The 23,681-nt window shown below is 67.3% G+C and overlaps 11 non-coding genes across 11 annotated transcripts; all 11 read right to left on the bottom strand.

Annotated features, from left to right (window-relative positions):
* Positions 1 to 33: 33 nt before the first annotated feature.
* Positions 34 to 152, bottom strand: LOC141412875 (5S ribosomal RNA). The gene has a single exon (XR_012437717.1). It is a non-coding gene; the product is annotated as a 5S ribosomal RNA (ribosomal RNA).
* A 2,144-nt stretch (positions 153 to 2,296) lies between these two features.
* Positions 2,297 to 2,415, bottom strand: LOC141413560 (5S ribosomal RNA). Its single transcript, XR_012438351.1, has one exon. It is a non-coding gene; the product is annotated as a 5S ribosomal RNA (ribosomal RNA).
* A 2,159-nt stretch (positions 2,416 to 4,574) lies between these two features.
* Positions 4,575 to 4,693, bottom strand: LOC141413559 (5S ribosomal RNA). The gene has a single exon (XR_012438350.1). It is a non-coding gene; the product is annotated as a 5S ribosomal RNA (ribosomal RNA).
* Positions 4,694 to 6,835: 2,142 nt separating this feature from the next.
* On the bottom strand, positions 6,836 to 6,954 carry LOC141413557 (5S ribosomal RNA). The gene has a single exon (XR_012438348.1). It is a non-coding gene; the product is annotated as a 5S ribosomal RNA (ribosomal RNA).
* Positions 6,955 to 9,103: 2,149 nt separating this feature from the next.
* LOC141413556 (5S ribosomal RNA) lies at positions 9,104 to 9,222 on the bottom strand. Its single transcript, XR_012438347.1, has one exon. It is a non-coding gene; the product is annotated as a 5S ribosomal RNA (ribosomal RNA).
* A 2,159-nt stretch (positions 9,223 to 11,381) lies between these two features.
* On the bottom strand, positions 11,382 to 11,500 carry LOC141412912 (5S ribosomal RNA). Its single transcript, XR_012437754.1, has one exon. It is a non-coding gene; the product is annotated as a 5S ribosomal RNA (ribosomal RNA).
* Positions 11,501 to 13,640: 2,140 nt separating this feature from the next.
* On the bottom strand, positions 13,641 to 13,759 carry LOC141412675 (5S ribosomal RNA). Its single transcript, XR_012437517.1, has one exon. It is a non-coding gene; the product is annotated as a 5S ribosomal RNA (ribosomal RNA).
* Positions 13,760 to 15,906: 2,147 nt separating this feature from the next.
* Positions 15,907 to 16,025, bottom strand: LOC141412973 (5S ribosomal RNA). The gene has a single exon (XR_012437815.1). It is a non-coding gene; the product is annotated as a 5S ribosomal RNA (ribosomal RNA).
* A 2,144-nt stretch (positions 16,026 to 18,169) lies between these two features.
* LOC141412779 (5S ribosomal RNA) lies at positions 18,170 to 18,288 on the bottom strand. Its single transcript, XR_012437621.1, has one exon. It is a non-coding gene; the product is annotated as a 5S ribosomal RNA (ribosomal RNA).
* A 2,153-nt stretch (positions 18,289 to 20,441) lies between these two features.
* On the bottom strand, positions 20,442 to 20,560 carry LOC141412972 (5S ribosomal RNA). The gene has a single exon (XR_012437814.1). It is a non-coding gene; the product is annotated as a 5S ribosomal RNA (ribosomal RNA).
* A 2,144-nt stretch (positions 20,561 to 22,704) lies between these two features.
* On the bottom strand, positions 22,705 to 22,823 carry LOC141412778 (5S ribosomal RNA). Its single transcript, XR_012437620.1, has one exon. It is a non-coding gene; the product is annotated as a 5S ribosomal RNA (ribosomal RNA).
* Positions 22,824 to 23,681: the final 858 nt, after the last annotated feature.

Raw genomic sequence — 23,681 nt, 5'->3', positions numbered from 1 at the left:
GACAAAAGGAGCAGCGAGGGAGGGAGGAGCAAAAGCCTACAGCACCCGGTATTCCCAGGCGGTCTCCCATCCAAGTACTAACCAGGCCCGACCCTGCTTAGCTTCCGAGATCAGACGAGATCGGGCGCGTTCTGGGTGGTATGGCCGTAGATGCTAGCCGCCGCCTCCGGGAGCCCCAAGAGCCTGCCGAGGGCCCCGGCGTGCGTCTCCACGCTGCTCTCCTGGCACGGCTGGGAGTCCGGGTGGGGGCTGGCAGCCCGGGGCCAGCGGCCAGAGGCACCGCGCGCCTGCTCGGGCAGCCGGTCTCGCCCAGGTGGCCGCTGGGTGGCTTTCTTCCCGAGGTGTCCTGCTGCCAGGACGAGGGTCAAGTTTTCTCGGGGGAAAATTTCTCAGTGCTCTCGGGCGCTTGTTCTTCTGGGAATGTCCACTGCTGTGGCCAAGGCGGGGGACGCACAGCTCGGGCCAGGGCAAGCAGCCGCCCTCCTCCGTCGCCTCCTGGAGCCGTATCCTTGGGTGGGTGCGTGGCTCCCAGCGGAGGTCTCGGGGACCCTTCCGGTCCTCTTCGTCCGGAAAGCGCCACTGCCCCTCCAGCCCATCAGGAAAACGGCAGCCGCGCCCTTCGCCGACCCGCTCCGCCCTCCTCCACACTCAGGGCCTGGGGCTGCGGGGCTGAATCGTGAGGCTTTCCAGCCCAGGACTTCACCTCTGGCCCCTTTCACACCCGGGATCTTGGGAAGAAGAAACAAAACCAAACACAGCCAAAGCCATCTCCTCCGACCCGGGGCCCCTCCACATCCCTTCCGATCCCGGGTTCCTGCCGGCCTCCCGGGGCGTTTCTCCCAGGCAGGCCTTCGCGGCCACTACACGGGGCTGAGCACTCGAGTCCTCGGGCGTCACGGGGCCCGCGGCCACGCCAAGCACGCACGACTCCCGGGTCTCGTCTGCTCCTGGGTGCCCTGGGCCTCTTCCCTGTGCCGCTGCTGGGTCTTGTGCCCCTGCTTGGCCTCCTTCAGACCCGGCCCCGTGCTACGCGGCCACGTGCTACAGGATCGTGCCAGCAGAACTGGCCCTGGCTGAGCCCCGTACCCACCCTCCTGCCATCCCTGGCCCTGCTAGCAAATGGCAGAGATCCTCTGGCCTCCGAGCCCAGACAAAAATCCTGATGCAGTTGGCCGAGGGGCCGCAAACCAAGGCTTCGCTTGTTCCCGCTCAGGCCCCAGCCATACCCTCTTGTCCTTCGGCTGCTCGTGTGTGGGGTGGGGGAGAGGAGGGTGCGTCCCCGTGCGTGCGTGCGTGGTCTGGGTGTCTCTGCGTGGTGTGTGTGTGTGTGTGTGTGTGTGTTAGATGCCGTGCCTGGTGTAGGTGGGGAAGAGCAAGCCCTCACGCACAGAGCCCCATCACACACTGGGGCCGGGCCGAGGGGGTCAATCTGCTCGGCCTGATTGCGTTGGGCATACATTGCAGAAGGTGGGTTTTCCAAGGCGGAGCAGAGGGTCCCGGCACCTGAGGTTGTCCACGGGGAGAATGTCTGTTCCACGGGGGCAAGCGGTCCCTTCCGTCGTGCCCAAGCCCATGTGACACCGAAGGCCAGGTGGCCCCGGTCCTTGAGCTGACTGAGGAGTGCTTTGAGACCCGGAGGGTGGCACAGGCGACTGGGCGCCAGCGGCGGCCCTCCCTCCCTTTGAGCGGGACGGGGAGCTGCCGCTGGCATCTGGAGCTCTGGCGGCCTGCGCCCTCTGTCCCTGTGACCGCAGGCTCTGCCGTGGGAGGCGGGATCCCACGTAGAGGTCGCGCGCTGGCTGCCCTGTCTTGGGTTGAGCGACGGAGCGCGACGTGGAGCAGCACCCGACTGAGGCTCCCTGCTTCTCTGTCCCCTGGCGTCTTGCCCTGGACCCAGTGCACCACCTTGTGGCGAGCCCAGGTGTGGCGCGTCCCGCTGTGGGGCCCGCTGGGGTGCAGGACCCACTTTCTCATGGCTTCCGCACGTCCCTCCCCGCCCGCCTGGAGGGCAGTTGGGGAGCGGTCCCCAACGTGGCCTGGGACCAACCTCGCTGGTGACCCGTGTCGCGGGCGCGTGCCACAGGAGAGTGTGGGGAGGGGAGAGGATTCGGGGACGTAGCTGTGAGGATTCGGTGTGCGTGGGTCTGGCGGGTGGCCCGGACGGGGTCGGGGTCGTGGTCACGGTGGGTCGTTGTGGTGGTGGTGGTGGTGGTGGTGCTGGGGGTGGTGGTGGTGGGGGGGGGGTGGTGGCGAAGTCCCCGAAGACAAAAGGAGCAGCGAGGGAGGGAGGAGCAAAAGCCTACAGCACCCGGTATTCCCAGGCGGTCTCCCATCCAAGTACTAACCAGGCCCGACCCTGCTTAGCTTCCGAGATCAGACGAGATCGGGCGCGTTCAGGGTGGTATGGCCGTAGACGCTAGCCGCCGCCTCCGGGAGCCCCAAGAGCCTGCCGAGGGCCCCGGCGTGCGTCTCCACGCTGCTCTCCTGGCACGGCTGGGAGTCCGGGTGGGGGCTGGCAGCCCGGGGCCAGCGGCCAGAGGCCCCGCGCGCCTGCTCGGGCAGCCGGTCTCGCCCAGGTGGCCGCTGGGTGGCTTTCTTCCCGAGGTGTCCTGCTGCCATGACGAGGGTCAAGTTTTCTCGGGGGAAAATTTCTCAGGGCTCTCGGGCGCTTGTTCTTCTGGGAATGTCCACTGCTGTGGCCAAGGCGGGTTACGCACAGCTCGGGCCAGGGCAAGCAGCCGCCCTCCTCCGTCGCCTCCTGGAGCCGTATCCTTGGGTGGGTGCGTGGCTCCCAGCGGAGGTCTCGGGGACCCTTCCGGTCCTCTTCGTCCGGAAAGCGCCACTGCCCCTCCAGCCCATCAGGAAAACGGCAGCCGCGCCCTTCGCCGACCCGCTCCGCCCTCCTCCACACTCAGGGCCTGGGGCTGTGGGGCTGAATCGTGAGGCTTTCCAGCCCAGGACTTCACCTCTGGCCCCTTTCACACCCGGGATCTTGGGAAGAAGAAACAAAACCAAACACAGCCAAAGCCATCTCCTCCGACCCGGGGCCCCTCCACATCCCTTCCGATCCCGGGTTCCTGCCGGCCTCCCGGGGCGTTTCTCCCAGGCAGGCCTTCGCGGCCACTACACGGGGCTGAGCACTCGAGTCCTCGGGCGTCACGGGGCCCGCGGCCACGCCAAGCACGCACGACTCCCGGGTCTCGTCTGCTCCTGGGTGCCCTGGGCCTCTTCCCTGTGCCGCTGCTGGGTCTTGTGCACCTGCTTGGCCTCCTTCAGTCCCGACCCCGTGCTACGCGGCCATGTGCTACAGGATCGTGCCAGCAGAACTGGCCCTGGCTGAGCCCCGTACCCACCCTCCTGCCATCCCTGGCCCTGCTAGCAAATGGCAGAGATCCTCTGGCCTCCGAGCCCAGACAAAAATCCTGATGCAGTTGGCCGAGGGGCCGCAAACCAAGGCTTCGCTTGTTCCCGCTCAGGCCCCAGCCATACCCTCTTGTCCTTCGGCTGCTCGTGTGTGGGGTGGGGGAGAGGAGGGTGCGTCCCCGTGCGTGCGTGCGTGGTCTGGGTGTCTCTGCGTGGTGTGTGTGTGTGTGTGTGTGTGTGTGTGTGTGTGTGTGTTAGATGCCGTGCCTGGTGTAGGTGGGGAAGAGCAAGCCCTCACGCACAGAGCCCCATCACACACTGGGGCCGGGCCGAGGGGGTCAATCTGCTCGGCCTGATTGCGTTGGGCATACATTGCAGAAGGTGGGTTTTCCAAGGCGGAGCAGAGGGTCCCGGCACCTGAGGTTGTCCACGGGGAGAATGTCTGTTGCACGGGGGCAAGCGGTCCCTTCCGTCGTGCCCAAGCCCATGTGACCCCGAAGGCCAGGTGGCCCCGGTCCTTGAGCTGACTGAGGAGTGCTTTGAGACCCGGAGGGTGGCACAGGCGACTGGGCGCCAGCGGCGGCCCTCCCTCCCTTTGAGCGGGACGGGGAGCTGCCGCTGGCATCCGGAGCTCTGGCGGCCTGCGCCCTCTGTCCCTGTGACCGCAGGCTCTGCCGTGGGAGGCGGGATCCCACGTAGAGGTCGCGCGCTGGCTGCCCTGTCTTGGGTTGAGCGATGGAGCGCGACGTGGAGCAGCACCCGACTGAGGCTCCCTGCTTCTCTGTCCCCTGGCGTCTTGCCCTGGACCCAGTGCACCACCTTGTGGCGAGCCCAGGTGTGGCGCGTCCCGCTGTGGGGCCCGCTGGGGTGCAGGACCCACTTTCTCATGGCTTCCGCACGTCCCTCCCCGCCCGCCTGGAGGGCAGTTGGGGAGCGGTCCCCAACGTGGCCTGGGACCAACCTCGCTGGTGACCCGTGTCGCGGGCGCGCGCCCCAGGAGAGTGTGGGGAGGGGAGAGGATTCGGGGACGTAGCTGTGAGGATTCGGTGTGCGTGGGTCTGGCGGGTGGCCCGGACGGGGTCGGGGTCGTGGTCACGGTGGGTCGTTGTGGTGGTGGTGGTGGTGGTGGTGCTGGGGGTGGTGGTGGTGGTGGGGGGGGTGGTGGCGAAGTCCCCGAAGACAAAAGGAGCAGCGAGGGAGGGAGGAGCAAAAGCCTACAGCACCCGGTATTCCCAGGCGGTCTCCCATCCAAGTACTAACCAGGCCCGACCCTGCTTAGCTTCCGAGATCAGACGAGATCGGGCGCGTTCAGGGTGGTATGGCCGTAGACGCTAGCCGCCGCCTCCGGGAGCCCCAAGAGCCTGCCGAGGGCCCCGGCTTGCGTCTCCACGCTGCTCTCCTGGCACGGCTGGGAGTCCGGGTGGGGGCTGGCAGCCCGGGACGAGCGGCCAGAGGCCCCGCGTGCCTGCTCGGGCAGCCGGACTCGCCCAGGTGGCCGCTGGGTGGCTTTCTTCCCGAGGTGTCCTGCTGCCAGGACGAGGGTCAAGTTTTCTCGGGGGAAAATTTCTCAGTGCTCTCGGGCGCTTGTTCTTCTGGGAATGTCCACTGCTGTGGCCAAGGCGGGGGACGCACAGCTCGGGCCAGGGCAAGCAGCCGCCCTCCTCCGTCGCCTCCTGGAGCCGTATCCTTGGGTGGGTGCGTGGCTCCCAGCGGAGGTCTCGGGGACCCTTCCGGTCCTCTTCGTCCGGAAAGCGCCACTGCCCCTCCAGCCCATCAGGAAAACGGCAGCCGCGCCCTTCGCCGACCCGCTCCGCCCTCCTCCACACTAAGGGCCTGGGGCTGCGGGGCTGAATCGTGAGGCTTTCCAGCCCAGGACTTCACCTCTGGCCCCTTTCACACCCGGGATCTTGGGAAGAAGAAACAAAACCAAACACAGCCAAAGCCATCTCCTCCGACCCGGGGCCCCTCCACATCCCTTCCGATCCCGGGTTCCTGCCGGCCTCCCGGGGCGTTTCTCCCAGGCAGGCCTTCGCGGCCACTACACGGGGCTGAGCACTCGAGTCCTCGGGCGTCACGGGGCCCGCGGCCACGCCAAGCACGCACGACTCCCGGGTCTCGTCAACTCCTGGGTGCCCTGGGCCTCTTCCCTGTGCCGCTGCTGGGTCTTGTGCCCCTGCTTGGCCTCCTTCAGACCCGGCCCCGTGCTACGCGGCCACGTGCTACAGGATCGTGCCAGCAGAACTGGCCCTGGCTGAGCCCCGTACCCACCCTCCTGCCATCCCTGGCCCTGCTAGCAAATGGCAGAGATCCTCTGGCCTCCGAGCCCAGACAAAAATCCTGATGCAGTTGGCCGAGGGGCCGCAAACCAAGGCTTCGCTTGTTCCCGCTCAGGCCCCAGCCATACCCTCTTGTCCTTCGGCTGCTCGTGTGTGGGGTGGGGGAGAGGAGGGTGCGTCCCCGTGCGTGCGTGCGTGGTCTGGGTGTCTCTGCGTGGTGTGTGTGTGTGTGTGTGTGTGTGTTAGATGCCGTGCCTGGTGTAGGTGGGGAAGAGCAAGCTCTCACGCACAGAGCCCCATCACACACTGGGGCCGGGCCGAGGGGGTCAATCTGCTCGGCCTGATTGCGTTGGGCATACATTGCAGAAGGTGGGTTTTCCAAGGCGGAGCAGAGGGTCCCGGCACCTGAGGTTGTCCACGGGGAGAATGTCTGTTGCACGGGGGCAAGCGGTCCCTTCCGTCGTGCCCAAGCCCATGTGACCCCGAAGGCCAGGTGGCCCCGGTCCTTGAGCTGACTGAGGAGTGCTTTGAGACCCGGAGGGTGGCACAGGCGACTGGGCGCCAGCGGCGGCCCTCCCTCCCTTTGAGCGTGACGGGGAGCTGCCGCTGGCATCCGGAGCTCTGGCGGCCTGCGCCCTCTGTCCCTGTGACCGCAGGCTCTGCCGTGGGAGGCGGGATCCCACGTAGAGGTCGCGCGCTGGCTGCCCTGTCTTGGGTTGAGCGACGGAGCACGACGTGGAGCAGCACCCGACTGAGGCTCCCTGCTTCTCTGTCCCCTGTCGTCTTGCAATGGACCCAATGCACCACCTTGTGGCGAGCCCAGGTGTGGCGCGTCCCGCTGTGGGGCCCGCTGGGGTGCAGGACCCACTTTCTCATGGCTTCCGCACGTCCCTCCCCGCCCGCCTGGAGGGCAGTTGGGGAGCGGTCCCCAACGTGGCCTGGGACCAACCTCGCTGGTGACCCGTGTCGCGGGCGCGCGCCCCAGGAGAGTGTGGGGAGGGGAGAGGATTCGGGGACGTAGCTGTGAGGATTCGGTGTGCGTGGGTCTGGCGGGTGGCCCGGACGGGGTCGGGGTCGTGGTCACGGTGGGTCGTTGTGGTGGTGGTGGTGGTGGTGGTGCTGGGGGTGGTGGTGGTGGGGGGGGTGGTGGCGAAGTCCCCGAAGACAAAAGGAGCAGCGAGGGAGGGAGGAGCAAAAGCCTACAGCACCCGGTATTCCCAGGCGGTCTCCCATCCAAGTACTAACCAGGCCCGACCCTGCTTAGCTTCCGAGATCAGACGAGATCGGGCGCGTTCAGGGTGGTATGGCCGTAGACGCTAGCCGCCGCCTCCGGGAGCCCCAAGAGCCTGCCGAGGGCCCCGGCGTGCGTCTCCACGCTGCTCTCCTGGCACGGCTGGGAGTCCGGGTTGGGGCTGGCAGCCCGGGGCCAGCGGCCAGAGGCCCCGCGCGCCTGCTCGGGCAGCCGGTCTCGCCCAGGTGGCCGCTGAGTGGCTTTCTTCCCGAGGTGTCCTGATGCCAGGACGAGGGTCAAGTTTTCTCGGGGGAAAATTTCTCAGTGCTCTCGGGCGCTTGTTCTTCTGGGAATGTTCACTGCTGTGGCCAAGGCGGGGGACGCACAGCTCGGGCCAGGGCAAGCAGCCGCCCTCCTCCGTCGCCTCCTGGAGCCGTATCCTTGGGTGGGTGCGTGGCTCCCAGCGGAGGTCTCGGGGACCCTTCCGGTCCTCTTCGTCCGGAAAGCGCCACTGCCCCTCCAGCCCATCAGGAAAACGGCAGCCGCGCCCTTCGCCGACCCGCTCCACCCTCCTCCACACTCAGGGCCTGGGGCTGCGGGGCTGAATCGTGAGGCTTTCCAGCCCAGGACTTCACCTCTGGCCCCTTTCACACCTGGGATCTTGGGAAGAAGAAACAAAACCAAACACAGCCAAAGCCATCTCCTCCGACCCGGGGCCCCTCCACATCCCTTCCGATCCCGGGTTCCTGCCGGCCTCCCGGGGCGTTTCTCCCAGGCAGGCCTTCGCGGCCACTACACGGGGCTGAGCACTCGAGTCCTCGGGCATCACGGGGCCCGCGGCCACGCCAAGCACGCACGACTCCCGGGTCTCGTCTGCTCCTGGGTGCCCTGGGCCTCTTCCCTGTGCCGCTGCTGGGTCTTGTGCCCCTGCTTGGCCTCCATCAGACCCGGCCCCGTGCTACGCGGCCACGTGCTACAGGATCGTGCCAGCAGAACTGGCCCTCGCTGAGCCCCGTACCCACCCTCCTGCCATCCCTGGCCCTGCTAGCAAATGGCAGAGATCCTCTGGCCTCCGAGCCCAGACAAAAATCCTGATGCAGATGGCCGAGGGGCCGCAAACCAAGGCTTCGCTTGTTCCCGCTCAGGCCCCAGCCATACCCTCTTGTCCTTCGGCTGCTCGTGTGTGGGGTGGGGGAGAGGAGGGTGCGTCCCCGTGCGTGCGTGCGTGGTCTGGGTGTCTCTGCGTGGTGTGTGTGTGTGTGTGTGTGTGTGTGTGTGTGTGTTAGATGCCGTGCCTGGTGTAGGTGGGGAAGAGCAAGCCCTCACGCACAGAGACCCATCACACACTGGGGCCGGGCCGAGGGGGTCAATCTGCTCGGCCTGATTGCGTTGGGCATACATTGCAGAAGGTGGGTTTTCCAAGGCGGAGCAGAGGGTCCCGGCACCTGAGGTTGTCCACGGGGAGAATGTCTGTTCCACGGGGGCAAGCGGTCCCTTCCGTCGTGCCCAAGCCCATGTGACCCCGAAGGCCAGGTGGCCCCGGTCCTTGAGCTGACTGAGGAGTGCTTTGAGACCCGGAGGGTGGCACAGGCGACTGGGCGCCAGCGGCGGCACTCCCTCCCTTTGAGCGGGACGGGGAGCTGCCGCTGGCATCCGGAGCTCTGGCGGCCTGCGCCCTCTGTCCCTGTGACCGCAGGCTCTGCCGTGGGAGGCGGGATCCCACGTAGAGGTCGCGCGCTGGCTGCCCTGTCTTGGGTTGAGCGACGGAGCGCGACGTGGAGCAGCACCCGACTGAGGCTCCCTGCTTCTCTGTCCCCTGGCATCTTGCCCTGGACCCAGTGCACCACCTTGTGGCGAGCCCAGGTGTGGCGCGTCCCGCTGTGGGGCCCGCAGGGGTGCAGGACCCACTTTCTCATGGCTTCCGCACGTCCCTCCCCGCCCGCCTGTAGGGCAGTTGGGGAGCGGTCCCCAACGTGGCCTGGGACCAACCTCGCTGGTTACCCGTGTCGCGGGCACGCGCCCCAGGAGAGTGTGGGGGGGGAGAGGATTCGGGGACGTAGCTGTGAGGATTCGGTGTGCGTGGGTCTGGCGGGTGGCCCAGACGGGGTCGGGGTCGTTGTCACGGTGGGTCGTTGTGGTGGTGGTGGTGGTGGTGCTGGGGGTGGTGGTGGTGGGGGGGGGTGGTGGCGAAGTCCCCGAAGACAAAAGGAGCAGCGAGGGAGGGAGGAGCAAAAGCCTACAGCACCCGGTATTCCCAGGCGGTCTCCCATCCAAGTACTAACCAGGCCCGACCCTGCTTAGCTTCCGAGATCAGACGAGATCGGGCGCGTTCAGGGTGGTATGGCCGTAGACGCTAGCCGCCGCCTCCGGGAGCCCCAAGAGCCTACCGAGGGCCCCGGCGTGCGTCTCCACGCTGCTCTCCTGGCACGGCTGGGAGTCCGGGTGGGGGCTGGCAGCCCGGGGCCAGCGGCCAGAGGCCCCGCGCGCCTGCTCGGGCAGCCGGTCTCGCCCAGGTGGCCGCTGGGTGGCCCTCTTCCCGAGGTGTCCTGCTGCCAGGACGAGGGTCAAGTTTTCTCGGGGGAAAATTTCTCAGTGCTCTCGGGCGCTTGTTCTTCTGGGAATGTTCACTGCTGTGGCCAAGGCGGGGGACGCACAGCTCGGGCCAGGGCAAGCAGCCGCCCTCCTCCGTCGCCTCCTGGAGCCGTATACTTGGGTGTGTGCGTGGCTCCCAGCGGAGGTCTCGGGGTCCCTTCCTGTCCTCTTCGTCCGGAAAGCGCCACTGCCCCTCCAGCCCATCAGGAAAACGGCAGCCGCGCCCTTCGCCGACCCGCTCCGCCCTCCTCCACACTCAGGGCCTGGGGCTGCGGGGCTGAATCGTGAGGCTTTTCAGCCCAGGACCTCACCTCTGGCCCCTTTCACACCCGGGATCTTGGGAAGAAGAAACAAAACCAAACACAGCCAAAGCCATCTCCTCCGACCCGGGGCCCCTCCAAATCCCTTCCGATCCCGGGTTCCTGCCGGCCTCCCAGGGCTTTTCTCCCAGGCAGGCCTTCGCGGCCACTACACGGGGCTGAGCATTCGCGTCCTCGGGCGTCACGGGCCCGCGGCCACGCCAAGCACGCACGACTCCCGGGTCTCGTCTGCTCCTGGGTGCCCTGGGCCTCTTCCCTGTGCCGCTGCTGGGTCTTGTGCCCCTGCTTGGCCTCCTTCAGACCCGGCCCCGTGCTACGTGGCCACGTGCTACAGGATCGTGCCAGCAGAACTGGCCCTGGCTGAGCCCCGTACCCACCCTCCTGCCATCACTGGCCCTGCTAGCAAATGGCAGAGATCCTCTGGCCTCCGAGCCCAGACAAAAATCCTGATGCAGTTGGCCGAGGGGCCGCAAACCAAGGCTTCGCTTGTTCCCGCTCAGGCCCCAGCCATACCCTCTTGTCCTTCGGCTGCTCGTGTGTGGGGTGGGGGAGAGGAGGGTGTGTCCCCGTGCATGCGTGCGTGGTCTGGGTGTCTCTGCGTGGTGTGTGTGTGTGTGTGTGGGTGTGTGTGTGTGTGTGTGTGTGTTAGATGCCGTGCCTGGTGTAGGTGGGGAAGAGCAAGCCCTCACGCACAGAGACCCATCACACACTGGGGCCGGGCCGAGGGGGTCAATCTGCTCGGCCTGATTGCGTTGGGCATACATTGCAGAAGGTGGGTTTTCCAAGGCGGAGCAGAGGGTCCCGGCACCTGAGGTTGTCCACGGGGAGAATGTCTGTTCCACGGGGGCAAGCGGTCCCTTCCGTCGTGCCCAAGCCCATGTGACCCCGAAGGCCAGGTGGCTCCGGTCCTTGAGCTGACTGAGGAGTGCTTTGAGACCCGGAGGGTGGCACAGGCGACTGGGCGCCAGCGGCGGCCCTCCCTCCCTTTGAGCGGGACGGGGAGCTGCCGCTGGCATCCGGAGCTCTGGCGGCCTGCGCCCTCTGTCCCTGTGACCGCAGGCTCTGCCGTGGGAGGCGGGATCCCACGTAGAGGTCGCGCGCTGGCTGCCCTGTCTTGGGTTGAGCAACGGAGCGCGACGTGGAGCAGCACCCGACTGAGGTTCCCTGCTTCTCTGTCCCCTGGCGTCTTGCCCTGGACCCAGTGCACCACCTTGTGGCGAGCCCAGTTGTGGCGCGTCCCGCTGTGGGGCCCGCTGGGGTGCAGGACCCACTTTCTCATGGCTTCCGCACGTCCCTCCCCGCCCGCCTGGAGGGCAGTTGGGGAGCGGTCCCCAACGTGGCCTGGGACCAACCTCGCTGGTGACCCGTGTCGCGGGCGCGCGCCCCAGGAGAGTGTGGGGAGGGGAGAGGATTCGGGGACGTAGCTGTGAGGATTCGGTGTGCGTGGGTCTGGCGGGTGGCCCGGACGGGGTCGGGGTCGTGGTCACGGTGGGTCGTTGTGGTGGTGGTGGTGGTGGTGCTGGGGGTGGTGGTGGTGGTGGGGGGGGTGGTGGCGAAGTCCCTGAAGACAAAAGGAGCAGCGAGGGAGGGAGGAGCAAAAGCCTACAGCACCCGGTATTCCCAGGCGGTCTGCCATCCAAGTACTAACCAGGCCCGACCCTGCTTAGCTTCCGAGATCAGACGAGATCGGGCGCGTTCTGGGTGGTATGGCCGTAGACGCTAGCCGCCGCCTCCGGGAGCCTCAAGAGCCTGCCGAGGGCCCCGGCGTGCGTCTCCACGCTGCTCTCCTGGCACGGCTGGGAGTCCGGGTGGGGGCTGGCAGCCCGGGGCCAGCGGCCAGAGGCCCCGCGCGCCTGCTCGGGCAGCCGGTCTCGCCCAGGTGGCCGCTGGGTGGCTTTCTTCCCGAGGTGTCCTGCTGCCAGGACGAGGGTCAAGTTTTCTCGGGGGAAAATTTCTCAGTGCCCTCGGGCGCTTGTTCTTCTGGGAATGTTCACTGCTGTGGCCAAGGCGGGGGACGCCCAGCTCGGGCCAGGGCAAGCAGCCGCCCTCCTCCGTCGCCTCCTGGAGCCGTATCCTTGGGTGGGTGCGTGGCTCCCAGCGGAGGTCTCGGGGACCCTTCCGGTCCTCTTCGTCCGGAAAGCGCCACTGCCCCTCCAGCCCATCAGGAAAACGGCAGCCGCGCCCTTCGCCGACCCGCTCCGCCCTCCTCCACACTCAGGGCCTGGGGCTGCGGGGCTGAATCGTGAGGCTTTCCAGCCCAGGACTTCACCTCTGGCCCCTTTCACACCCGGGATCTTGGGAAGAAGAAACAAAACCAAACACAGCCAAAGCCATCTCCTCCGACCCGGGGCCCCTCCACATCCCTTCCGATCCCGGGTTCCTGCCGGCCTCCCGGGGCGTTTCTCCCAGGCAGGCCTTTGCGGCCACTACACGGGGCTGAGCACTCGAGTCCTCGGGCATCACGGGGCCCGCGGCCACGCCAAGCACGCACGACTCCCGGGTCTCGTCTCGCTCCTAGGTGCCCTGGGCCTCTTCCCTGTGCCGCTGTTGGGTCTTGTGCCCCTGCTTGGCCTCCTTCAGACCCGGCCCCGTGCTACGCGGCCACGTGCTACAGGATCGTGCCAGAAGAACTGGCCCTGGCTGAGCCCCGTACCCACCCTCCTGCCATCCCTGGCCCTGCTAGCAAATGGCAGAGATCCTCTGGCCTCCGAGCCCAGACAAAAATCCTGATGCAGTTGGCCGAGGGGCCGCAAACCAAGGCTTCACTTGTTCCCGCTCAGGCCCCAGCCATACCCTCTTGTCCTTCGGCTGCTCGTGTGTGGGGTGGGGGAGAGGAGGGTGCGTCCCCGTGCGTGCGTGCGTGGTCTGGGTGTCTCTGCGTGGTGTGTGTGTGTGTGTGTGTGTGTGTGTGTTAGATGCCGTGCCTGGTGTAGGTGGGGAAGAGCAAGCCCTCACGCACAGAGCCCCATCACACACTGGGGCCGGGCCGAGGGGGTCAATCTGCTCGGCCTGATTGCGTTGGGCATACATTGCAGAAGGTGGGTTTTCCAAGGCGGAGCAGAGGGTCCCGGCACCTGAGGTTGTCCACGGGGAGAATGTCTGTTCCACGGGGGCAAGCGTTCCCTTCCGTCGTGCCCAAGCCCATGTGACCCCGAAGGCCAGGTGGCCCCGGTCCTTGAGCTGACTGACTTGAGACCCGGAGGGTGGCACAGGCGACTGGGCGCCAGCGGCGGACCTCCCTCCCTTTGAGCGGGACGGGGAGCTGCCGCTGGCATCCGGAGCTCTGGCAGCCTGCGCCCTCTGTCCCTGTGACCGCAGGCTCTGCCGTGGGAGGCGGGATCCCACGTAGAGGTCGCGCGCTGGCTGCCCTGTCTTGGGTTGAGCGACGGAGCGCGACGTGGAGCAGCACCCGACTGAGGCTCCCTGCTTCTCTGTCCCCTGGCGTCTTGCCCTGGACCCAGTGCACCACCTTGTGGCGAGCCCAGGTGTGGCGCGTCCCGCTGTGGGGCCCGCTGGGGTGCAGGACCCACTTTCTCATGGCTTCCGCACGTCCCTCCCCGCCCGCCTGGAGGGCAGTTGGGGAGCGGTCCCCAACGTGGCCTGGGACCAACCTCGCTGGTGACCCGTGTCGCGGGCGCGCGCTCCAGGAGAGTGTGGGGAGGGGAGAGGATTCGGGGACGTAGCTGTGAGGATTCGGTGTGCGTGTGTCTGGCGGGTGGCCCGGACGGGGTCGGGGTCGTGGTCACGGTGGGTCGTTGTGGTGGTGGTGGTGGTGGTGCTGGGGGTGGTGGTGGTGGTGGGGGGGGTGGTGGCGAAGTCCCCGAAGACAAAAGGAGCAGCGAGGGATTGAGGAGCAAAAGCCTACAGCACCCGGTATTCCCAGGCGGTCTGCCATCCAAGTACTAACCAGGCCCGACCCTGCTTAGCTTCCGAGATCAGACGAGATCGGGCGCGTTCAGGGTGGTATGGCCGTAGACGCTAGCCGCCGCCTCCGGGAGCCCCAAGAGCCTGCCGAGGGCCCCGGCGTGCGTCTCCACGCTGCTCTCCTGGCACGGCTGGGAGTCCGGGTGGGGGCTGGCAGCCCGGGGCCAGCGGCCAGAGGCCCCGCGCGCCTGCTCGGGCAGCCGGTCTCGCCCAGGTGGCCGCTGGGTGGCTTTCTTCCCGAGGTGTCCTGCTGCCAGGACGAGGGTCAAGTTTTCTCGGGGGAAAATTTCTCAGTGCCCTCGGGCGCTTGTTCTTCTGGGAATGTTCACTGCTGTGGCCAAGGCGGGGGACGCACAGCTCGGGCCAGGGCAAGCAGCCGCCCTCCTCCGTCGCCTCCTGGAGCCGTATCCTTGGGTGGGTGCGTGGCTCCCAGCGGAGGTCTCGGGGACCCTTCCGGTCCTCTTCGTCCGGAAAGCGCCACTGCCCCTCCAGCCCATCAGGAAAACGGCAGCCGCGCCCTTCGCCGACCCGCTCCGCCCTCCTCCACACTCAGGGCCTGGGGCTGCGGGGCTGAATCGTGAGGCTTTCCAGCCCAGGACTTCACCTCTGGCCCCTTTCACACCCGGGATCTTGGGAAGAAGAAACAAAACCAAACACAGCCAAAGCCATCTCCTCCGACCCGGGGCCCCTCCACATCCCTTCCGATCCCGGGTTCCTGCCGGCCTCCCGGGGCGTTTCTCCCAGGCAGGCCTTCGCGGCCACTACACGGGGCTGAGCACTCGAGTCCTCGGGCGTCACGGGGCCCGCGGCCACGCCAAGCACGCACGACTCCCGGGTCTCGTCTGCTCCTGGGTGCCCTGGGCCTCTTCCCTGTGCCGCTGCTGGGTCTTGTGCCCCTGCTTGGCCTCCTTCAGACCCGGCCCCGTGCTACGCGGCCACGTGCTACAGGATCGTGCCAGCAGAACTGGCCCTGGCTGAGCCCCGTACCCACCCTCCTGCCATCCCTGGCCCTGCTAGCAAATGGCAGAGATCCTCTGGCCTCCGAGCCCAGACAAAAATCCTGATGCAGTTGGCCGAGGGGCCGCAAACCAAGGCTTCGCTTGTTCCCGCTCAGGCCCCAGCCATACCCTCTTGTCCTTCGGCTGCTCGTGTGTGGGGTGGGGGAGAGGAGGGTGCGTCCCCGTGCGTGCGTGCGTGGTCTGGGTGTCTCTGCGTGGTGTGTGTGTGTGTGTGTGTGTGTGTGTGTGTGTTAGATGCCGTGCCTGGTGTAGGTGGGGAAGAGCAAGCCCTCACGCACAGAGCCCCATCACACACTGGGGCCGGGCCGAGGGGGTCAATCTGCTCGGCCTGATTGCGTTGGGCATACATTGCAGAAGGTGGGTTTTCCAAGGCGGAGCAGAGGGTCCCGGCACCTGAGGTTGTCCACGGGGAGAATGTCTGTTCCACGGGGGCAAGCGGTCCCTTCCGTCGTGCCCAAGCCCATGTGACCCCGAAGGCCAGGTGGCCCCGGTCCTTGACCTGACTGAGGAGTGCTTTGAGACCCGGAGGGTGGCACAGGCGACTGGGCGCCAGCGGCGGCCCTCCCTCCCTTTGAGCGGGACGGGGAGCTGCCGCTGGCATCCAGAGCTCTGGCGGCCTGCGCCCTCTGTCCCTGTGACCGCAGGCTCTGCCGTGGGAGGCGGGATCCCACGTAGAGGTCGCGCGCTGGCTGCCCTGTCTTGGGTTGAGCGACGGAGCGCGACGTGGAGCAGCACCCGACTGAGGCTCCCTGCTTCTCTGTCCCCTGGCGTCTTGCCCTGGACCCAGTGCACCACCTTGTGGCGAGCCCAGGTGTGGCGCGTCCCACTGTGGGGCCCGCTGGGGTGCAGGACCCACTTTCTCATGGCTTCCGCACGTCCCTCCCCGCCCGCCTGGAGGACAGTTGGGGAGCGGTTCCCAACGTGGCCTGGGACCAACCTCGCTGGTGACCCGTGTCGCGGGCGCGCGCCCCAGGAGAGTGTGGGGAGGGGAGAGGATTCGGGGACGTAGCTGTGAGGATTCGGTGTGCGTGGGTCTGGCGGGTGGCCCGGACGGGGTCGGGGTCGTGGTCACGGTGGGTCGTTGTGGTGGTGGTGGTGGTGGTGCTGGGGGTCGTGGTGGTGGGGGGGGTGGTGGCGAAGTCCCCGAAGACAAAAGGAGCAGCGAGGGTGGGAGGAGCAAAAGCCTACAGCACCCGGTATTCCCAGGCGGTCTGCCATCCAAGTACTAACCAGGCCCGACCCTGCTTAGCTTCCGAGATCAGACCAGATCGGGCGCGTTCAGGGTGGTATGGCCGTAGACGCTAGCCGCCGCCTCCGGGAGCCCCAAGAGCCTGCCGAGGGCCCCGGCGTGCGTCTCCACGCTGCTCTCCTGGCACGGCTGGGAGTCCGGGTGGGGGCTGGCAGCCCGGGGCCAGCGGCCAGAGGCCCCGCGCGCCTGCTCGGGCAGCCGGTCTCGCCCAGGTGGCCGCTGGGTGGCTTTCTTCCCGAGGTGTCCTGCTGCCAGGACGCGGGTCAAGTTTTCTCGGGGGAAAATTTCTCAGTGCTCTCGGGCGCTTGTTCTTCTGGGAATGTTCACTGCTGTGGCCAAGGCGGGGGACGCACAGCTCGGGCCAGGGCAAGCAGCCGCCCTCCTCCGTCGCCTCCTGGAGCCGTATCCTTGGGTGGGTGCGTGGCTCCCAGCGGAGGTCTCGGGGACCCTTCCGGTCCTCGTCGTCCGGAAAGTGCCACTGCCCCTCCAGCCCATCAGGAAAAAGGCAGCCGCGCCCTTCGCCGACCCGCTCCGCCCTCCTCCACACTCAGGGCCTGGGGCTGCGGGGCTGAATCGTGAGGCTTTCCAGCCCAGGACTTCACCTCTGGCCGCTTTCACACCCGGGATCTTGGGAAGAAGAAACAAAACCAAACACAGCCAAAGCCATCTCCTCCGACCCGGGGCCCCTCCACATCCCTTCCGATCCCGGGTTCCTGCCGGCCTCCCGGGGCGTTTCTCCCAGGCAGGCCTTCGCGGCCACTACACGGGGCTGAGCACTCGAGTCCTCGGGCGTCACGGGGCCCGCGGCCACGCCAAGCACGCACGACTCCCGGGTCTCGTCTGCTCCTGGGTGCCCTGGGCCTCTTCCCTGTGCCGCTGCTGGGTCTTGTGCCCCTGCTTGGCCTCCTTCAGACCCGGCCCCGTGCTACGCGGCCACGTGCTACAGGATCGTGCCAGCAGAACTGGCCCTGGCTGAGCCCCGTACCCACCCTCCTGCCATCCCTGGCCCTGCTAGCAAATGGCAGAGATCCTCTGGCCTCCGAGCCCAGACAAAAATCCTGATGCAGTTGGCCGAGGGGCCGCAAACCAAGGCTTCGCTTGTTCCCGCTCAGGCCCCAGCCATACCCTCTTGTCCTTCGGCTGCTCATGTGTGGGGTTTGGGAGAGGAGGGTGCGTCCCCGTGCGTGCGTGCGTGGTCTGGGTGTCTCTGCGTGGTGTGTGTGTGTGTGTGTGTGTGTGTTAGATGCCGTGCCTGGTGTAGGTGGGGAAGAGCAAGCCCTCACGCACAGAGCCCCATCACACACTGGGGCCGGGCCGAGGGGGTCAATCTGCTCGGCCTGATTGCGTTGGGCATACATTGCAGAAGGTGGGTTTTCCAAGGCGGAGCAGAGGGTCCCGGCACCTGAGGTTGTCCACGGGGAGAATGTCTGTTCCACGGGGGCAAGCGTTCCCTTCCGTCGTGCCAAAGCCCATGTGACCCCGAAGGCCAGGTGGCTCCGGTCCTTGAGCTGACTGAGGAGTGCTTTGAGACCCGGAGGGTGGCACAGGCGACTGGGCGCCAGCGGCGGCCCTCCCTCCCTTTGAGCGGGACGGGGAGCTGCCGCTGGCATCCGGAGCTCTGGCGGTCTGCGCCCTCTGTCCCTGTGACCGCATGCTCTGCCATGGGAGGCGGGATCCCACGTAGAGGTCGCACGCTGGCTGCCCTGTCTTGGGTTGAGCGACGGAGCGCGACGTGGAGCAGCACCCGACTGAGGCTCCCTGCTTCTCTGTCCCCTGGCGTCTTGCCCTGGACCCAGTGCACCACCTTGTGGCGAGCCCAGGTGTGGCGCGTCCCGCTGTGGGGCCCGCTGGGGTGCAGGACCCACTTTCTCATGGCTTCCGCACGTCCCTCCCCGCCCGCCTGGAGGGCAGTTGGGGAGCGGTCCCCAACGTGGCCTGGGACCAACCTCGCTGGTGACCCGTGTCGCGGGCGCGTGCCCCAGGAGAGTGTGGGGAGGGGAGAGGATTCGGGGACGTAGCTGTGAGGATTCGGTGTGCGTGGGTCTGGCGGGTGGCCCGGACGGGGTCGGGGTCGTCGTCACGGTGGGTCATTGTGGTGGTGGTGGTGGTGGTGGTGCTGGGGGTGGTGGTGGTGGTGGGGGGGTGGTGGCGAAGTCCCCGAAGACAAAAGGAGCAGCGAGGGAGGGAGGAGCAAAAGCCTACAGCACCCGGTATTCCCAGGCGGTCTCCCATCCAAGTACTAACCAGGCCCGACCCTGCTTAGCTTCCGTGATCAGACGAGATCGGGCGCGTTCAGGGTGGTATGGCCGTAGACGCTAGCCGCCGCCTCCGGGAGCCCCAAGAGCCTGCCGAGGGCCCCGGCGTGCGTCTCCACGCTGCTCTCCTGGCACGGCTGGGAGTCCGGGTGGGGGCTGGCAGCCCGGCGCCAGCGGCCAGAGGCCCCGCGCGCCTGCTCGGGCAGCCGGTCTCGCCCAGGTGGCCGCTGGGTGGCTTTCTTCCCGAGGTGTCCTGCTGCCAGGACGAGGGTCAAGTTTTCTCGGGGGAAAATTTCTCAGTGCTCTCGGGCGCTTGTTCTTCTGGGAATGTCCACTGCTGTGGCCAAGGCGGGGGATGCAAATCTCGGGCCCGGGCAAGCAGCCGCCCTCCTCCGTCGCCTCCTGGAGCCGTATCCTTGGGTGGGTGCGTGGCTCCCAGCGGAGGTCTCGGGGACCCTTCCGGTCCTCTTCGTCCGGAAAGCGCCACTGCCCCTCCAGCCCATCAGGAAAACGGCAGCCGCGCCCTTCGCCGACCCGCTCCGCCCTCCTCCACACTCAGGGCCTGGGGCTGCGGGGCTGAATCGTGAGGCTTTCCAGCCCAGGACTTCACCTCTGGCCCCTTTCACACCCGGGATCTTGGGAAGAAGAAACAAAACCAAACACAGCCAAAGCCATCTCCTCCGACCCGGGGCCCCTCCACATCCCTTCCGATCCCGGGTTCCTGCCGGCCTCCCGGGGCGTTTCTCCCAGGCAGGCCTTCGCGGCCACTACACGGGGCTGAGCACTCGAGTCCTCGGGCGTCACGGGGCCCGCGGCCACGCCAAGCACGCACGACTCCCGGGTCTCGTCTGCTCCTGGGTGCCCTGGGCCTCTTCCTTGTGCCGCTGCTGGGTCTTGTGCCCCTGCTTGGCCTCCTTCAGACCCGGCCCCGTGCTACGCGGCCACGTGCTACAGGATCGTGCCAGCAGAACTGGCCCTGGCTGAGCCCCGTACCCACCCTCCTGCCATCCCTGGCCCTGCTAGCAAATGGCAGAGATCCTCTGGCCTCCGAGCCCAGACAAAAATCCTGATGCAGTTGGCCGAGGGGCCGCAAACCAAGGCTTCGCTTGTTCCCGCTCAGGCCCCAGCCATACCCTCTTGTCCTTCGGCTGCTCGTGTGTGGGGTGGGGGAGAGGAGGGTGCGTGCCCGTGCGTGCGTGCGTGTTCTGGGTGTCTCTGCGTGGTGTGTGTGTGTGTGTGTGTGTGTGTGTGTGTGTGTGTGTTAGATGCCGTGCCTGGTGTAGGTGGGGAAGAGCAAGCCCTCACGCACAGAGCCCCATCACACACTGGGGCCGGGCCGAGGGGGTAAATCTGCTCGGCCTGATTGCGTTGGGCATACATTGCAGAAGGTGGGTTTTCCAAGGCGGAGCAGAGGGTCCCGGCACCTGAGGTTGTCCACGGGGAGAATGTCTGTTCCACGGGGGCAAGCGGTCCCTTCCGTCGTGCCCAAGCCCATGTGACCCCGAAGGCCAGGTGGCCCCGGTCCTTGAGCTGACTGAGGAGTGCTTTGAGACCCGGAGGGTGGCACAGGCGACTGGGCGCCAGCGGCGGCCCTCCCTCCCTTTGAGCGGGACGGGGAGCTGCCGCTGGCATCCGGAGCTCTGGCGGCCTGCGCCCTCTGTCCCTGTGACCGCAGGCTCTGCCGTGGGAGGCGGGATCCCACGTAGAGGTCGCGCGCTGGCTGCCCTGTCTTGGGTTGAGCGACGGAGCGCGACGTGGAGCAGCACCCGACTGAGGCTCCCTGCTTCTCTGTCCCCTGGCGTCTTGCCCTGGACCCAGTGCACCACCTTGTGGCGAGCCCAGGTGTGGCGCGTCCCGCTGTGGGGCCCGCTGGGTTGCAGGACCCACTTTCTCATGGCTTCCGCACGTCCCTCCCCGCCCGCCTGGAGGGCAGTTGGGGAGCGGTCCCCAACGAGGCCTGGGACCAACCTCGCTGGTGACCCGTGTCGCGGGCGCGCGCCCCAGGAGAGTGTGGGGAGGGGAGAGGATTCGGGGACGTAGCTGTGAGGATTCGGTGTGCGTGGGTCTGGCGGGTGGCCCGGACGGGGTCGGGGTCGTGGTCACGGTGGGTCGTTGTGGTGGTGGTGGTGGTGGTGCTGGGGGTCGTGGTGGTGGGGGGGGTGGTGGCGAAGTCCCCGAAGACAAAAGGAGCAGCGAGGGTGGGAGGAGCAAAAGCCTACAGCACCCGGTATTCCCAGGCGGTCTGCCATCCAAGTACTAACCAGGCCCGACCCTGCTTAGCTTCCGAGATCAGACCAGATCGGGCGCGTTCAGGGTGGTATGGCCGTAGACGCTAGCCGCCGCCTCCGGGAGCCCCAAGAGCCTGCCGAGGGCCCCGGCGTGCGTCTCCACGCTGCTCTCCTGGCACGGCTGGGAGTCCGGGTGGGGGCTGGCAGCCCGGGGCCAGCGGCCAGAGGCCCCGCGCGCCTGCTCGGGCAGCCGGTCTCGCCCAGGTGGCCGCTGGGTGGCTTTCTTCCCGAGGTGTCCTGCTGCCAGGACGCGGGTCAAGTTTTCTCGGGGGAAAATTTCTCAGTGCTCTCGGGCGCTTGTTCTTCTGGGAATGTTCACTGCTGTGGCCAAGGCGGGGGACGCACAGCTCGGGCCAGGGCAAGCAGCCGCCCTCCTCCGTCGCCTCCTGGAGCCGTATCCTTGGGTGGGTGCGTGGCTCCCAGCGGAGGTCTCGGGGACCCTTCCGGTCCTCGTCGTCCGGAAAGTGCCACTGCCCCTCCAGCCCATCAGGAAAAAGGCAGCCGCGCCCTTCGCCGACCCGCTCCGCCCTCCTCCACACTCAGGGCCTGGGGCTGCGGGGCTGAATCGTGAGGCTTTCCAGCCCAGGACTTCACCTCTGGCCGCTTTCACACCCGGGATCTTGGGAAGAAGAAACAAAACCAAACACAGCCAAAGCCATCTCCTCCGACCCGGGGCCCCTCCACATCCCTTCCGATCCCGGGTTCCTGCCGGCCTCCCCGGGCGTTTCTCCCAGGCAGGCCTTCGCAGCCACTACACAGGGCTGAGCACTCGAGTCCTCGGGCGTCACGGGGCCCGCGGCCACGCCAAGCACGCACGACTCCCGGGTCTCGTCAGCTCCTGGGTGCCCTGGGCCTCTTCCCTGTGCCGCTGCTGGGTCTTGTGCCCCTGCTTGGCCTCCTTCAGACCCGGCCCCGTGCTACGCGGCCACGTGCTACAGGATCGTGCCAGCAGAACTGGCCCTGGCTGAGCCCCGTACCCACCCTCCTGCCATCCCTGGCCCTGCTAGCAAATGGCAGAGATCCTCTGGCCTCCGAGCCCAGACAAAAATCCTGATGCAGTTGGCCGAGGGGCCGCAAACCAAGGCTTCGCTTGTTCCCGCTCAGGCCCCAGCCATACCCTCTTGTCCTTCGGCTGCTCATGTGTGGGGTTTGGGAGAGGAGGGTGCGTCCCCGTGCGTGCGTGCGTGGTCTGGGTGTCTCTGCGTGGTGTGTGTGTGTGTGTGTGTGTGTGTTAGATGCCGTGCCTGGTGTAGGTGGGGAAGAGCAAGCCCTCACGCACAGAGCCCCATCACACACTGGGGCCGGGCCGAGGGGGTCAATCTGCTCGGCCTGATTGCGTTGGGCATACATTGCAGAAGGTGGGTTTTCCAAGGCGGAGCAGAGGGTCCCGGCACCTGAGGTTGTCCACGGGGAGAATGTCTGTTCCACGGGGGCAAGCGTTCCCTTCCGTCGTGCCAAAGCCCATGTGACCCCGAAGGCCAGGTGGCTCCGGTCCTTGAGCTGACTGAGGAGTGCTTTGAGACCCGGAGGGTGGCACAGGCGACTGGGCGCCAGCGGCGGCCCTCCCTCCCTTTGAGCGGGACGGGGAGCTGCCGCTGGCATCCGGAGCTCTGGCGGTCTGCGCCCTCTGTCCCTGTGACCGCATGCTCTGCCATGGGAGGCGGGATCCCACGTAGAGGTCGCGCGCTGGCTGCCCTGTCTTGGGTTGAGCGACGGAGCGCGACGTGGAGCAGCACCCGACTGAGGCTCCCTGCTTCTCTGTCCCCTGGCGTCTTGCCCTGGACCCAGTGCACCACCTTGTGGCGAGCCCAGGTGTGGCGCGTCCCGCTGTGGGGCCCGCTGGGGTGCAGGACCCACTTTCTCATGGCTTCCGCACGTCCCTCCCCGCCCGCCTGGAGGGCAGTTGGGGAGCGGTCCCCAACGTGGCCTGGGACCAACCTCGCTGGTGACCCGTGTCGCGGGCGCGTGCCCCAGGAGAGTGTGGGGAGGGGAGAGGATTCGGGGACGTAGCTGTGAGGATTCGGTGTGCGTGGGTCTGGCGGGTGGCCCGGACGGGGTCGGGGTCGTCGTCACGGTGGGTCATTGTGGTGGTGGTGGTGGTGGTGGTGCTGGGGGTGGTGGTGGTGGTGGGGGGGTGGTGGCGAAGTCCCCGAAGACAAAAGGAGCAGCGAGGGAGGGAGGAGCAAAAGCCTACAGCACCCGGTATTCCCAGGCGGTCTCCCATCCAAGTACTAACCAGGCCCGACCCTGCTTAGCTTCCGTGATCAGACGAGATCGGGCGCGTTCAGGGTGGTATGGCCGTAGACGCTAGCCGCCGCCTCCGGGAGCCCCAAGAGCCTGCCGAGGGCCCCGGCGTGCGTCTCCACGCTGCTCTCCTGGCACGGCTGGGAGTCCGGGTGGGGGCTGGCAGCCCGGCGCCAGCGGCCAGAGGCCCCGCGCGCCTGCTCGGGCAGCCGGTCTCGCCCAGGTGGCCGCTGGGTGGCTTTCTTCCCGAGGTGTCCTGCTGCCAGGACGAGGGTCAAGTTTTCTCGGGGGAAAATTTCTCAGTGCTCTCGGGCGCTTGTTCTTCTGGGAATGTCCACTGCTGTGGCCAAGGCGGGGGATGCAAATCTCGGGCCCGGGCAAGCAGCCGCCCTCCTCCGTCGCCTCCTGGAGCCGTATCCTTGGGTGGGTGCGTGGCTCCCAGCGGAGGTCTCGGGGACCCTTCCGGTCCTCTTCGTCCGGAAAGCGCCACTGCCCCTCCAGCCCATCAGGAAAACGGCAGCCGCGCCCTTCGCCGACCCGCTCCGCCCTCCTCCACACTCAGGGCCTGGGGCTGCGGGGCTGAATCGTGAGGCTTTCCAGCCCAGGACTTCACCTCTGGCCCCTTTCACACCCGGGATCTTGGGAAGAAGAAACAAAACCAAACACAGCCAAAGCCATCTCCTCCGACCCGGGGCCCCTCCACATCCCTTCCGATCCCGGGTTCCTGCCGGCCTCCCGGGGCGTTTCTCCCAGGCAGGCCTTCGCGGCCACTACACGGGGCTGAGCACTCGAGTCCTCGGGCGTCACGGGGCCCGCGGCCACGCCAAGCACGCACGACTCCCGGGTCTCGTCTGCTCCTGGGTGCCCTGGGCCTCTTCCTTGTGCCGCTGCTGGGTCTTGTGCCCCTGCTTGGCCTCCTT

This window comes from Castor canadensis, chromosome 10 (genome assembly GCF_047511655.1).
Source record: "Castor canadensis chromosome 10, mCasCan1.hap1v2, whole genome shotgun sequence".
Taxonomy (NCBI): Eukaryota; Metazoa; Chordata; class Mammalia; order Rodentia; family Castoridae; genus Castor; species Castor canadensis.
Note: the sequence above shows the minus strand (reverse complement) of the source record. Positions and strands in the feature narration are given on the sequence as shown.